The sequence below is a fragment of the Saccopteryx bilineata genome, chromosome 3 (genome assembly GCF_036850765.1).
Source record: "Saccopteryx bilineata isolate mSacBil1 chromosome 3, mSacBil1_pri_phased_curated, whole genome shotgun sequence".
Classification (NCBI taxonomy): domain Eukaryota; kingdom Metazoa; phylum Chordata; class Mammalia; order Chiroptera; family Emballonuridae; genus Saccopteryx; species Saccopteryx bilineata.
In genome coordinates this window covers 82,407,856-82,423,061 of record NC_089492.1, presented here as the reverse complement: position 1 = coordinate 82,423,061, position 15,206 = coordinate 82,407,856, and the positions used below count along the sequence as shown (strand labels likewise).

At 42.3% G+C, this 15,206-nt stretch overlaps 1 non-coding gene across 1 annotated transcript; it reads right to left on the bottom strand.

The window, feature by feature from the left end:
• Positions 1-11,490: 11,490 nt before the first annotated feature.
• TRNAG-GCC (transfer RNA glycine (anticodon GCC)) lies at positions 11,491-11,566 on the bottom strand. Its single transcript has one exon. It is a non-coding gene; the product is annotated as a tRNA-Gly (tRNA).
• Positions 11,567-15,206: the final 3,640 nt, after the last annotated feature.

Here is a 15,206-nt window from a genome sequence, read left to right as displayed (position 1 = left end):
AGCAAACCCTCCCAAATTTTCTAAAACTTACTTACCATATTTATCCACGTATAAAATGCTCCCATGTATAAGACGTACCTTAATTTGAAAAAAATATATTACATAAAGTTATTGAACTCAAGTTTTATTTATTATAAAATTCATACAACTCATCATCACTGTCAAAACTCCCATCCATTAGCTTGTCCTCATCTGTGTCTGATGAGAAATCACTGTTTTCAACAATGTACGCAAAAACAAGCATGAAAAAGTGGAAAATGCAGGTAAAAAAATTTACAACAGCTGTATAAGATGCACTTTTTCCAAGGTTGCTGACAGCAGTCTGCCCACAGTGCTCAGGAACGTTCACTGGAATCTGGGAAGTACTTCAGTGCTTGTCATTCCTAACCTATCAACACACTTCCCCACCGTCTAAAACAGGGGTCGGGAACCTATGGCTTGCGAGCCAGATGTGGCTCTTTTAATGGCTACATCTGGCTCACAGACAAATCTTTTTTTTTTTTTTTTTTTTTTTTTTTTTTTTTTTTTTTTTTTTTTTTTTTTTTTTTTTTTTTACAGAGGAGAGGGAGAGACAGAGAGAGGAGAGACAGGGAGAGAGAAGGGGGGAGGAGCTGGAAGCATCAACTCCCATATGTACCTTGACCAGGCAAGCCCAGGGTTTCGAACCGGTGACCTCAGCATTCCAGGTCGACGCTTTATCCACTGCGCCACCACAGGTCAGGCCCAGACAAATCTTTAATAAAAAAATAATAATGTTAAAAATAGAAAACATCCTCATGTATTACAATCCATTCATTTCCTACCGCTCATGTTCATGGTTGTGGGTGGCTGGAGCCAATCACAGCTGTCCTCAGGGACAACACCACATTTTTATTGGATAATGAGTAACATACATGGTCATTGTATGGCTCTCACGGAATTACATTTTAAAATATGTGGCGTTCATGACTCTCTCAGCCAAAAAGTTTTCCGACCACTGGTCTAAGAGGTGCATGTGTCAGAGCTCCTCATTGAAGATCTTGGTAGAAAGGAAGAAGTCAGAGCAAGTTGTACAGCTCTTGAAGCTGCCATCCCTGACAGAAAAGAGCCCCTTTGTCCTTATTATCTCTGACCTCTCATTCTTTTCTCAAGGTTGAACTCATTTAAAGCTTAGGCCTTCCAGGCATTATGCATAGAAGTCTGGCCTCTAAATTTGCTCCTCATTATATGCCCCTGCTACTCTTTTTTTGTACCTATCCTTTTAAAGTCTGCATGTTTGAAATAACTCTTTGCACAATGTGAGGGGCATTAAGCTACAGGGGTAAAGCAAAGGTCAAGGAATGAAGAATGAATCATGGGTGAAGAAAGTTTGAAATAACTCCTTGCACAATGTGAGGGGCATTTAGCTTCAGGGGTAAAGCAAAGGTCAGGGAATGAAGAGTGAATCATGGGTGAAGGAATGTAGCGAATTCTGGAGAACGTGCTGGTGAGCGACCTCCTATGTGGCAGCTCCCTGCTGAGGGGCACGCTGTCAGTTGGAGTGACTTTTTCAGTTGGTCCCCTCTTGCATTGGCTCCATTAGCACTATGCTCCCTATGCTCCCTTTCTGACCTCAGCCTCCTCTGCTCATGCCTCTTTTTTTGCTCATTAATGTTGTAATCCAAAAGCTTGTCACATCCAAAATGATGTTTTTATGGAACTTAACCCAGAGCATTATTTTTCTCTCTGTGAGAATCATGTGCAGACTGTTCAGAATGAAAGCTGTCATTGGACAGGCCAGAAACCTGCTGAAGCCCCGCTGGGCGGAACCGTGTGGGTGGCCCTTCTCAGTTCTAGAGAGGACACACATTTGCGCTTTTACCATTCCAGCTAAACTCTTAGACCTTTCTAATTTATTTTCAAACATTTTTGTTACATTAAATTAGGGAATACAATTTAGAATGATAATAACCATTTGTAAATAAAGTTAGGGAGTCTGACTGGAAATGCTGAGAATTCCCTGGATATGTGCTAACAGCAGACCCTTCTCTCCCCACCGGTCTTGTCTGTCTGTCTTATTAGTGACACAAAAGGCCACATCTGATGAGTCTAAGATCTGTATGAATTTTAACTCTTTAATCATTTCAAATGAAGTTTATTATTTAACTTCCATGGCCATTTAGCAAGTCTAGTTAACTTTTTAGAGTTGAGTGTGAGGATGTGAGATGGGAAGAGGAACTGTTTGGGTAGACACTGGTTGTAGCTACAGCCTAATCCCAAGTCCTGATCAGTTATTTTAAAAAATGTTATTATTTCACTAGGAAAAATGAGAATAGTATAAATAACTTAGGGAACCCTACACCAATACTTTAAAAACAATTAAAACACATCCTTCTGTTGGTCAAATAAGTTTGTAAATATGATATATAGGTTTGCTCTCTTATAGTTTGCATTGGGTGTGGGGGACAGGATGTAAGCAGGCAGGGTCATTATAGCCTAAGGCTTAGTTTTAAGACTAAGCTTTTCCCCACACCCTTGACTGTTGCATGATAGGGGTGGTGCACTCTTATGAGGAATCCCATTTATGCCTTAGATAAGTGGCTTTGTATCAGAGACTTTCTTATGTGTAGATTGGCTTAAAGGTTTGGATTTCTACACTATAAAATGGGGCAGACCGGGCCTTGCTCTCTCACTCGGTTCCTGAAACTAGCATTACAGGAGAGCAGAGAAAGTCCACGTGGAGGAGAGGAGAAGCAGCCAAGATGGTGGAGTGCTGAAGGAGAAGCCAGTTTGTGCAGAGAGAAGGAGATGGGGAACAGAGGTGAATAAGGCTGGTGAGGTACAAAACTTTGATTCTAGGAAAGCTAGATAAGTCAGTGGCTTTGGGAGCCCTGAATGGAAAGAGAAGTGTTTTCTCACTGTGTGTATTTCTTGCCCGCTGGGTGCAAGCTAGGATTAAAGCTAATGGCCCACCAGTTCTCGGCTCTGTTGTTTCATTACCATCTGTCTGAATCAAATGCGAACCTGCATGGGCCAGGCGGCTGTGATGGTGGCCGTGGCTACTGGCTTTACACCTTCTGATTATAATTTAATTTTTTTTATCATTAAAAATTATTTTTTTACTTATGATGACAACACTTGGGCAGATAAAATATATTATGCTCACTTTGTTAAAGATGGCACTGCCCACGTGGAAGCCTGTCACCCAGGTGATTGCTTAGGATGCGTGTGATTTTATTAATGTGTGTTGGGGGAGGGCTTTTGCATCAAAAGTTTTAAAAAGGAAGAGAGATCATGTTGTTCTGGAAGAAGAGCGATTACATTCTACGAGGAGCCCATGCAGTAGGAGAGCAGAGAAAGGCCACATGGAGGAGAGGAGAGGCTGTGCTGAAATGGAGGAGTGCTTAAAGAGAAGCCAGTTTGTGCAGAGTTTGTGCAGAGAGAAGGAGATGGGGAACAGAGGTGAATAAGGCTAGTGAGGTAGAAACCTTTGATTGTAGGAAACTCGGATAAGTCAGTGGCTTTGGGAGCCCTGAATGTAAAGGAAAGCGTTGCTTTCCTCTAACCAAGAGTAACAGTGTGGAGGGAGGAGCAAGGCAGGGAGGTAGGGAGGAGCTATCTCCATGATACACTCCTGGTTTGTGTAGAGGAGCAAGGAAGCATGACAAAGCGTTTATCATTCAGTTTGGCAGAATTGCTCAAGTTCCTCATCTGAAAGGGTTTGCTGTGTGACAGCTGACAGTCAGGTTTGGTGTTGCACAGATTTACACTGTTTTTTAAAAAAAAAACAGATTGGGGATTTTCATAAAATTTGTATTTTCCTGAAAGCCTTTTATTTCTTCATCTTTCTTTCTGCCCATATATACATGCAAGCTCCTCTTTTCCTACTGTCTGCATAAAAACAGTTTATTTGAGAGTAAATTGGACACCTGAGTGGAAAGAGTCACAGTGGGTATGACTCAAGTGGAAACCAGTGGAACAATGTCATTATTGCTAGAATTAAGAAAGCATTGGCAAAAGAACCTGATGCTCATTCACAGTGAGCTGCTAGAAGTTACAGCTACCAGAGGGTTGAGCTGAGCTTTCATTTACTCGTTCAGTTTCCCAATTGTAGTGCTCCTTAGTAACTGTCTATTCTTGAGCCCCTCCTTTAAGATCATAAGTGGGGGCCCTTGATAGGAGCCAGGCATTTTCCTGCCCAAATTGTTGGTGTTGAGTGGACTTTCATATAAAAATAAAGAAAACTAGATACAGATCCAAAATATTTAATCACTTAAAAAAATTCCAGGAGTAAGTAAACCAATTCTAGAAGAGAAAGGTTTATCACAATATAAGAAAAGAAACTGATAAGGAAACTAGGCTATAGACAAGTCCAAGCCATTTTAGGAAATGGCATGTGATTATAAATATCCATTAAGCTCTACTCAGAGTTTTCTTCTGTTTTTTCTTGTTCATCCAAATCCCTTAGGCAACAGTAGCCGAGCAACTGAATGTATTTTGTTGTTAAAGCTGCAACTTATACAGGAAAACATAACATGGAGATCACATTAATGAAACAATTTTGGGAAATATTCACACTATTGTGAACTGTGTCTTCAAGAGGCATTCAATAGGTGTTCTCCCCAATATACTCTAGGATGTAGAAGGCCTCTTATTAAAGATCTTAAAGAAAACATTCCATTATTTTTCTTTGGGCAACAAGTTTATTAAATTACTTAATTGTATAAAAGTTCTTCTGTCCCCCATCTTATGTGGTGCAATTTCTTCCTTTCCTCTTTGGAAGTGAAAGAATCTGTTTTGTCTTCTGTAAATGTTTCAGATTATCTTCAGAGAAAGGGAAAACAATGAATAGAATTCCATTCTTGAGCCGTGGGTTTAAAAGAAACAATTCCCTTGTTTTAAGTAAGAACCTTTAATTTATTACTTATAGTGCCAAGGAATAAGCTGTCACAGTTTCGCTATGAATCTAAGAATTATCCCAGACTCTGATGTGCTGGGTTAATCTGGACATTCATAAACAAGACTGAGAGAAGACACCAAAATAATCAATGATTAGCTCTGTGGATAGCATGTAGACATTATTTGTTGATTCTCCCTGTTGTGGTCTTGGCTAGAGTTTGCTTATGTGTCAGATCACAATGTATATTGTGTTTCATGGGATAAAAGAATGTTTCAAACACAGTATGTTCAAACTCTCACAACACGCATTAGAAAAGTACAGTTGTCCCCATTTGTGCCTACGAGTAAAGCCTTTCTCAGGGAGGATAAGCCAACAGTGGGACGAGGACTGCCCCTCTCACCCTGACTGCAGACTGGGGATTTTTCTTCCATCCCACTTCCCTCCATTGAGAGTTGTGTGTCCTTCTCTAAGGCACCTTATTTCCAATTTGGAGGTGCGGGCACATTCACAGACACTTGCTGATTGATCCTTGACACATTATTTCTAGCCCCCTCTCTGTGTCACCTCAGCATGAGAGGGCACGGATGGTCTCCTCAGCCTCTTCTCTGTGGCAGGGCCTTTCCTCTCTCGCTCACCTGAGGACAGACAGACCAGGAGCTGACGCCTTCTTCCCTTTCCTCAGCTGCACCTCGCCTTCCTCCTCCTTCCCGTGCTGACCTGCCCTGTGTGTCCTCACAGATACACTCTTTTTGTAGTATTCAATATTTAAATTTTTTTATTTCTGAAAAACATAATATAAAATATACTCTCTTAACGATTTTTTTTTTTGTATTTTTCTGAAGCTGGAAACGGGGAGAGACAGTCAGACAGACTCCCGTATATGCCCGACCGGGATCCACCCAGCACGCCCACCAGGGGCGACGCTCTGCCCACCAGGGGGCGATGCTCTGCCCCTCTGGGGCGTCGCTCTGCCACGACCAGAGCCACTCTAGCGCCTGGGGCAGAGGCCAAGGAGCCATCCCTAGCGTCCGGGCCATCTTTGCTCCAATGGAGCCTTGGCTGCGGGAGGGGAAGAGAGAGACAGAGAGAAAGGAGGGGGTGGGGGTGGAGAAGCAAATGGGCGCTTCTCCTATGTGCCCTGGCCGGGAATTGAACCCGGGTCTCCCGCACGCCAGGCCGACGCCCCTCTTAACGATTTTAAGTGTACAGTAGTGTTAACTATATTTTGCATTGTTGTGAAAGAGCTCCAGAACTTTTCCTTCTCAAAAAACTGAAACTCGATACCCATCCACCAGCCCCCCATCCCACCCTCCCTCAGTCCTGCACCCACCTTATGCTTTCTGTTTCCGATTCATGATTCTAACTAGTGGAGGTATCTCACATAAGTGGAAACATACAGTATTTATTCCTTTTATGACTAGCTTATTTCACTCGGCATAATGTCTTCAAGGTCCATCTATGTTGTAGCCTCTGATAGAACGTCCTTCTTTTTAAAGGATGAATCATATTCCATCTATGTGTAAACCGCATTTTCTTCATGTATTCATGTGTCAGTGGATATTTGGCTGCTTCCACCTCTTGGCTTTTGTAAATGGGCTTAGGAACATGAGTGTGTAGATATCTTTTGAGATCCTGCTTTAAATTCTTTTGGATAAACACCCAGAAGTGGACTTGCTGTGTAGTAAGGTATCAAAAAGCTACAAAATTAATATTGATATTTTAGGAGGAAAGGTCAGGCTTTCCTGTCCTGTCCTTCCTTTGGGGAGGGGAAGGAGAAGAATGTAGAAGTTTCTGGCTTGCAAGAACAATGGGTCATTTAGTTTTAAAACTAAAATAAAGGTTAACTGAGAAACTTTTTCTCTTCCAATGGGAGACAGAATTTACATACCACCCTACATCGATTGTAGTTCCTCCCCCCTTCCTGGAATCTTGAGAGTAACATACTTCTAGGCAAAGGAGGGAAGATGAACCCTGAAAGATTGTAAATATCTTTGGTTGTGTTACCTTGAAAGTCTTAATGTTCTTGTGTATCCCCTAAACAAATGTTGTAAGCTTGTGCCATGATGTCATGCTCTCCCCAGCCCGTGTGTGATCAAGGGTATATAACCAGCCCCTGAGATGTATTTGGGACACACGATTTGGGTCTGCAAATGCCCCATGTCAGTCATATGCAGCCAGCATATTTAACAAATCTCCTCCTTTAAAAAAACCCTTCAAAATTCATCTGGACTTGGTGTCTCTACGTAAACCTGCAGAAGTGAGGTACAGTACTTTTCAGCATCTGGGGTACGGTACTTTACAACAGCTGGGTCATAAGGCAGTTCCATTTTTAATTTTTTGAGGAGTTTTCATACTGTTCTCCACAGTAGCTGGACCAAGTCACATGCCCACTAACAGTGCACAGCAGTTCAGTTTTTCCATATTCTCACTAGTCCTTATTATTTTCTTTCTAGGTAGTGGCTCACTATGGTTTTCTTTTGCATTTCTCTAATGATTAGTGAGTATGGTCTTTTAAAAAAAATTTAACATGCTTTATTTTTGCAGTTGAGTATATATATATATATTGTATGCTAAACACTATGTTGACTGCTTTGTATGCAATAGCTTATTCCTTTTAATCATCCTGTGTACTAGGGGGCTTTATCCTTATTTTGTGCTTGAGGAAACTGAGAATCAGAGTTTAAGTAATTATGCCATAAGGAAAATTAGCTAACTGCTCAAAACCAGTTCTAACCCCTGAGCTGCTCTGTCCTTGCCTTTTGCTTTACTCATTCATTCCCTACAGCATGTTTGGTCATTCCAGTCCATTTAGGTTCCACACTGTTCTACAGAAACAGCTCTGTGTAAGGCCATTTGTCTCCATCTTCCTAAATCCAGTAGTCAGCTTGCATAATCAGGGGCAAGTAATTCATATTCTGTATGTACATGTACTGTAACACCCTAACAGGCCAGTACCCATCACATACAAATATATAGGATAATCCTTGTGAGGATGGATTGTATGGGCTACTGTGAGGAGTGTGATGATAATCCATGTAAACCTTTAAAACAAAGTTTGGCAGATAATGGTATAATACACATCTATTAGTATTACTGTACTACTAATTACACATTACTACCATTACTAGTTATTTTTGAACCAATAGGTGACAAAAATGAGCATTTCCTTCCTCTTAAAATGACTAACCCCCAGTCCCACATGAAGGAAAGGGAAAGTAACATTTTCTGGGTGCCCGCTCTGTGCTGGACACATTGCTTGAGGCTTGCACAAGTGCAGTGGGATGTGTTGGCAGGGAAGTGAAAGAGAGAAGTCCTGCATTTGGCACATACGAGTGGTTACTCCATCTGCATGGTTAGTACTGTGATTCAGACACTGCAGAAGGCTGAGTGTGGCTTGCTGACAGACATCGTGTCTTTGCAAACCTAAGGTAGTTTTGTACTGTAAACATACTCTCAAGAAATGTGCAGGAATTTCAGAGAAGTTCCAATTCTGATTAAAGACTTGATTGGCCCCGTGTGGAGAGGGAGTCTTGCAAGCAAGAGGCTGCACAGTGATAAACTACAGGAAAGGAGGTCCAAGCCAGGGATGGAAGGAAGGAAGAGCAAGTGACTGTGTGGCACAGGAGCCACCAGGTGGGCTATTGCCTCTTCATTCCCACGTAAGGTGCTCACACCTGCTCCCAGGCTGGCCCCTGCGTTGTGCCCAGTGAGACTGTGCTTCATGTGGGTAAAAGCAGTGGGTCAGGAGCTATAGGTTCCATTTTCCTCACACAGTGACAGGTCCCGAGCTTACTGTGACATTTAAGATGACCTTAAACTCAGGAGAATTACGCCCTATGAAGACATGACTCTGACTGTGTATGGAAAATCCCCTATAATGAAATATTTAGTCCAATAATCATTTAGTCATGAAAAACATCAAGAGAACAGGAAACCAAAATTATTTTATCTGTGCCTTGCTTTTAAGAAACACATTCGTTCCCACCCCCAATTATCTGGATTGAGATAGATTGGGACATATTACTGCAATGTTTCAAATTCATAGTACTAATTATAAGCACAAATATGGTTAGGTAAAAGGATAAAGATCTCCCAATGAACTTATAGAAGAGGCACTAAAAATGACTTTAGTATTAATAATCCTGCTCAGATGCTGCCACTGACACAGGAACAAATAAACTATAGAGTGTTTGTAACCCAGTGTGGTGCACCAACAGCCATCTATTGCTGAAGCAGGGGCCCTCCCTGTTGTTTGCTTTGTCATGTATTTTGTGTCTCAACCTTCAAGGGTAAACCAGCAAGCCAGAAACAGCAAGCCATGTTATTTCTAAATGTTACAGATTTAGAATTGCTATGTTGAAATGAAACTCCTGAGTTTGTTGAGTGCTGCTCACAGATACCATGTCATATCATCTGGATCATGTCTGGGAATATATGCACAGATTTATTACTCCATTTTATCTCTTCTCCTCAGATGTTCTTTTTTTTCTTTTTCCTTTTTTTTAAATTCAATGAGCAGGGGAGGCAGATATACAGACTTCCACATGTGCCCTGATCAGGATCCACTCAGCAAGCTCCTTATGGGGCTGATGCTCTGCCTATCTGGAGCATTGCTCTGTTGCTCAGCAACTGAGCTATTTTCAGTGCCTGAGGCAGAGGCCACCAAGCCATCCTCAGCACCTGGGCCAACTCACTCCAATCAATTGAGCCATGGCTGCAGGAAGGAGAAAGAGAGAGAGAGACAGAGAGTGAGAGAGAGAGAGAGGGAGAGAGAGAGAGAGAAGGGGAGGGGTGGAGAAGCAGATGGTCACTTCTCCTGTGTGCCCTGATGGGGAATCAAGCCCTGGACATACACACGCCAAGCCAGTGCTCTACCAATGAGCTAACTGGCCAGGGCCAGACGTCCTTTCATTGTTCTTTCCTTTTCTCCTCTATGTGATTTATTTCTTTCTCGCACACTCTGTTCAGAGTTCAGTCTTTCTTGATTCTGAATGATACTTCATTATACCTTCTTTTGAATGAAAATAACTTATGATGGTAAATGAGAATGCAGTGCAAGAAAACAAAATGGGAAGTGTAACTTCTAGAGGTGATTGGCACTTTATTTCTACTGTGTAGTTTTAGTTCTTAATTTTACCTTGTCATTCACCAGGAAGATGATATAGTTACCAAGGCCAGCAAAGCACTTCACAACACAGCAGCAGGTTTTGCTGGTTGTTTCAATGATGAGACATGAAAGTTAAATCTGACATGTAAAGTGTGTTGCAAAGAAGGTGACAATTTTTTAGAGTAACTGACTTGCACATGAATATTTTTAATGGGGAATTTCAGTAATTTTTTTTGTAGGTGAATTCCAGCTTATGAAAACTTGTTCCTATGAGGAGAATTGATATTTCTGGTTTAAAAATAAAGAAACAGGGGCTGAGTGAGATTAAAGGACATGCTCAAGGTCATTCAGTTGAATAGTAACTATATGGGATTTGAATCAGCATTGTCATCTTCCAAAGTCTGTTTTGACCCAACTTTCCACATCAGTGTTGCCTTGTTATATGTTAGTTTCATTCAAATATTTTGTCATGCATATTTTTCAGTATTGTATATGGGTATAATTTTTATTAGCTATATAATTCACCATCAAGTTGATAAATATTTTTTTGTTGTTTGGTTTTACTCTTACAAATAAAGGTTTTGCTGACATTGTTTGTAAGGCCAGTGGCCATGGCCATGCAGGTTCCCATTGGATTTGAGCAGACAGTAAAGGAACTGGGGAGCCAGAAAATGGAGGGCCATTCTGTTTATTAGAGTCTTGCAACAGCAGACAAGCAAGCACTGCTTTCCTCTCTTTCTCTCTGGACTCACAAACAACAGGCAGGGGAGGGGGGACCGCTTCCACGGCAAACCATAGCAAACAATGGCCCCTCCCAAGCAGGCAGGTAGTCCTCAATTCGCAAGTCTGCCTCCCTGAGGGCAAGCACCCATGGCCTTACATAGACTATACACACATGTCGCTGCCCCATGCTCATGTATCAATCAGGCAAAGTACAAGCGAGCAGGCCTAACACACTTGTTATACACTTGTTTGCCCAACATTGTCACACAGTTTGTTTGTGAAATTAATCCTTAGGATAAATTCCTAGATATGTAAGTATTGGGCAAATAAGTTTAATATAATTTTTATGCTCACTTTTGTTGTTAAAGATGGCATTGCCCACGTGGATGGCCATTGCCTAGGTGATAATACTAATTACCTTCCTGCTTGGGAAGGGGCTTGGTTATGCTAATGTGCGCTGGAGGAAGGGGTTGTCCCAGGGAAAAGTTTTTTTGTTTTTTTTTCCTGAAGCTGGAAACGGGGAGAGACAGTCAGACAAACTCCCGCATGCGCCCGACGGGGATCCACCCGGCACACCCACCAGGGGCGACGCTCTGCCCACCAGGGGGCGATGCTCTGCCCCTCCGGGGCGTCGCTCTGCCGCGACCAGAGCCACTCTAGAGCCTGGGGCAAAGGCCAAGGAGCCATCCCCAGCGCCCGGGCCATCTTTGCTCCAATGGAGCCTTGGCTGCGGGAGGGGAAGAGAGAGACAGAGAGGAAGGAGGGGGTGGGGGTGGAGAAGCAAATGGGCACTTCTCCTATGTGCCCTGGCCGGGAATCGAACCCGGGTCCCCCGCAAGGCAGGCCGACGCTCTACCGCTGAGCCAACCAGCCAGGGCTCCCAGGGAAAAGTTTTAAAAGGAGGAGCTAGGAGGCCATTTTGAGAGAGAGAGGCCATGTGGAGAGGAGGAGGCAGCCAAAATGACAGAATGCTGAAGGAGAAGCTAGTTTGTACAGGAGGAGATGGGAAACAGAGGTGAATAAGACTGGTGACGGACTTTGATTCTAGGAAAAAAACGGAAAAGGTCAGTGGTTTTGGAAGCCCTGAATGGAAAGGGAAGTGTTTCCTGCTTGTATATTTTCTTGCCCGCCAGTTGCGAGCAGGAATAAAGGAAAATGGCCCACCAGTTCTTTTTTTTTTTTAAAGCTTAGTTTTTTTTTCTTTAATTAAATTAATTAATTTATTTTATATTTTATTTATTCATTTTAGAGAGCGGGGACAGAGAGAGAGAGAGAAGGGGGAAGGAGCAGAAAGCATCAACTCCCATATGTGCCTTGACCAGGGAAGCCGGGGGTTTCAAACCTGCTTTCAGCATTCCAGGTCAACGCTTTACCCACTGCACTGCACCATCGCAGGTCAGGAGACCCACCAGTTCTTGGCTCAATTGTTTCTCTATGATCTGTCCGAATTAGATGCAAACCTACACAGGCCAGGCAGCTGTGATGGTGGCTGCGGCTACTGGCTTTACAGTCAGTGTTGAATGAAGAATGATTTTTTAGAAGTTATCTTTGATTCTTATAGGTTATTTTATTTCAAAAATTTAATAAATCATATGAATAATGCATAAATGTATACTAGTTGAAAAATCTTGAGCAGCTTAGTGTGACATTTCAGTGTTGTACATTTCACTTGTTCTGACTGGCTTGGTCATTCAAGCTGTGTTTTCTCAAGTACAACAGTCCTGTAATCGAGAGCCTGACATGAAGCCAGTAGCTGCAGACAGGAAAGTGGATGATTGCAGATGTCCCCACAGAAGATGCGTCAGAACTCCCATGCTCCACCAAACAAAGGGTGCATTGGTGTGAGCAGATGGAATGTTAAGTTCATTGGTTGAAGTCTTCAAGATTTTTTAATGGATTCATTCGCAGTGAATAGAGTTATGCTTATAGTTAAGGTCTTTTCCTAAGAACCCTTTAGACTGTAGTTCCTCACGGATTATTACTTACATCTTCACTAGCTCAGCCTTTCAGTTTTCTTTCTGGAAAACCCTATAAACATTTTCTTGACTATGCAACTCCTCAGCTCTCATGACAGTTACTCATTCATTTTCCAGCACGTCCTTGCCACATCTTCTAGAGGCTGGAGACAGGGCAGTGTCTGCAAGCCAGACTAGGTCTTTTTCCATATAGCCTGGAGTATTGTTGGAGAAGCAGATACTACAAAGCAAATAAATAAACATTTTTAAGTTTAATAATACTATGCGATAGTTTAACAAGGATGGGAAGAGATGGTCTCGAGAAGAGGGAGGGAGAAGAGGCTTCTGTGTTGGGTGCCAATGACAGATTTCTTGGAGCCTTTGAACTGGGCCCTGAAAGCTGCAGACTGAGCAGTGTGGGGAGGCTAATGCACATGCCCTGGGGAAGTGAGAGGGCCTCCCTGTAAAACAGACGGAAAAAGCAAGAGAGACTGGGGCCAGTGGTTGTGACAGGAGATGAGCTTGTCAGGGCCTGGTCATCCTGGGCATTGTGTATCAGGCTAGGGAATTTGAATCTTATTTTGTTTGCAAGAGGACTGTGCCTTTAGAGCAGGGGTCCCCAAACTACGGCCTGCGGGCCACATGTGGACCCCAGAGTCCATTTATCTGGCCCCCACCGCACTTCCAGAAGGGGCACCTCTTTCATTGATGGTCAGTGAGAGCACATTGACCATCTCATTAGCCAAAAGGAGGCCCATAGTTCCCATTGAAATACTGGTCAGTTTGTTGATTTAAATTTACTTGTTCTTTATTTTAAATATTGTATTTGTTCCCGGTTTTTTTGTTTGTTTGTTTGTTTGTTTTTTACTTTAAAATAAGATATGTGCAGTGGGCATAGGGATTTGTTCATATTTTTTTTTTATAGTCCTGCCCTCCAACAGTCTGAGGGACAGTGAACTGGCCCCATGTGTAAAAAGTTTGGGGACCCCTGCTTTACCCACTCCATTCTCTGCTTAGGCCTCCTTGTTCCTGGATGATTTGAAAGAAACTCTTTGTTTGTTTGTTTTCTTTTTATAGATGGTCTCATGGCTGTTGGCCACTGGAAACATAGTGTTAGGATGAACTCTGAGGACTTACTGAGCAGGGAGTTCCAGCAGTGTCTGCTGGGGCCCTGAGGGGAGCTGGGAGAGAGTCCGCAGGGCTCGTCCAAGGAACAAAAGAAATGCCTTCTTTCTAGATACCTGGTCACTCTCTACTTTATAAACATGTTTAGTCACTGGCAATGAGTTGAAGAAGTCTTTTCTGCAGATCGCTTTATATTAGTTGAGAAAAAATTTGCCTTACTCCTTAAATGTTGGGTTATTTTGTTTTATTTTAAGCTTTTGGAGTCTATCAATATACAATTTTTACTTTCAACATTAAACCATCTCTAGACATATTATGTAACTAAAGCTTACAGTCATAAGTAAATGAATTGGCTTACCTCCTCTTACTACTCCATTTGTGCAAATGGCAGACATAGAAATACCTGTGAGTGTCGTCACTACCACACTCAGGCCGATGATGATGACTCCAAGACCTGCAAAATCCCCCAAGAAAAGTGTTTGGCTCCAATACTTTGGGAGGTAGCAGTCTGACTCTTGTCGCAGAAGGATTAGTCTCACCATGAAAAACCTGAAATGTTCTAAGAAAAGTTCCATCTATGAAGATCTAGAAAACACTTGAAATGTACTAAACTTTAAAGTTGAAGCCATGTCCAGGAATTGTTTTCCAAGAAACACCAGCATGAGGAGTGCAGACTAACCTGAAAAATAAAGCATTTACCCAAGGACTTTGAGCATCTGGAAACCATGACCTGCAATGTGACAGAGAGGTCCATTAGGAAAGGGATCACAGCCGACCAGAGGGGACCAGGACTATATACTCACAGTACCTATGTTTCCTTTGGCATCCAGCTCATCCAAAGAGTTTGCCAGACTTACAGAACAGTAGGCTACTTTCTTGTTCCCATAAAAAAATTAGTATATAAAAAGATTTTGCCTACCCATAGCAAGTGATGTGAGCATTAGAGATCTTAGAAATTTTACCTCCACGAACAAAACCGTTAGTTGCTATTGCGGAAGTTGACAACCCCGTAATAGAAGTTACCATGGTGGAAAGAAGAATTATGAGAACTCCAAGACCTGTCAGCAATGAAAGATAAAAGAGATTACATTTTACTTTTCTTCCTTGGATTCCCTATGGCCACAAACTATGCTGCTTTTAAAAGTTTTCACACCCAAGCCGTGGGCCCCAATGGAGTTCCTTTGTGCTAAAGAGAAACTGGTTTGCCTGGCATAAAGATCAAGCCAGAGAACTGCTCGTTATGATGAAGGATGGTTTCCAAAAGTAAACACAACCTAAGTGCCACCCTGGAAAGGAAAAGTTGACTTACGTTGGTGTCCTGGGAGAGAAGCTACCCTGGCTGTGAAAAGAGAAAACATGGCATTTGACCTTCTCTCTTGCTTGAGAAAGAAACTGAATGAGAAAGTTGGAGGGTTGACAAAGGTTAAATCCTTCCAAA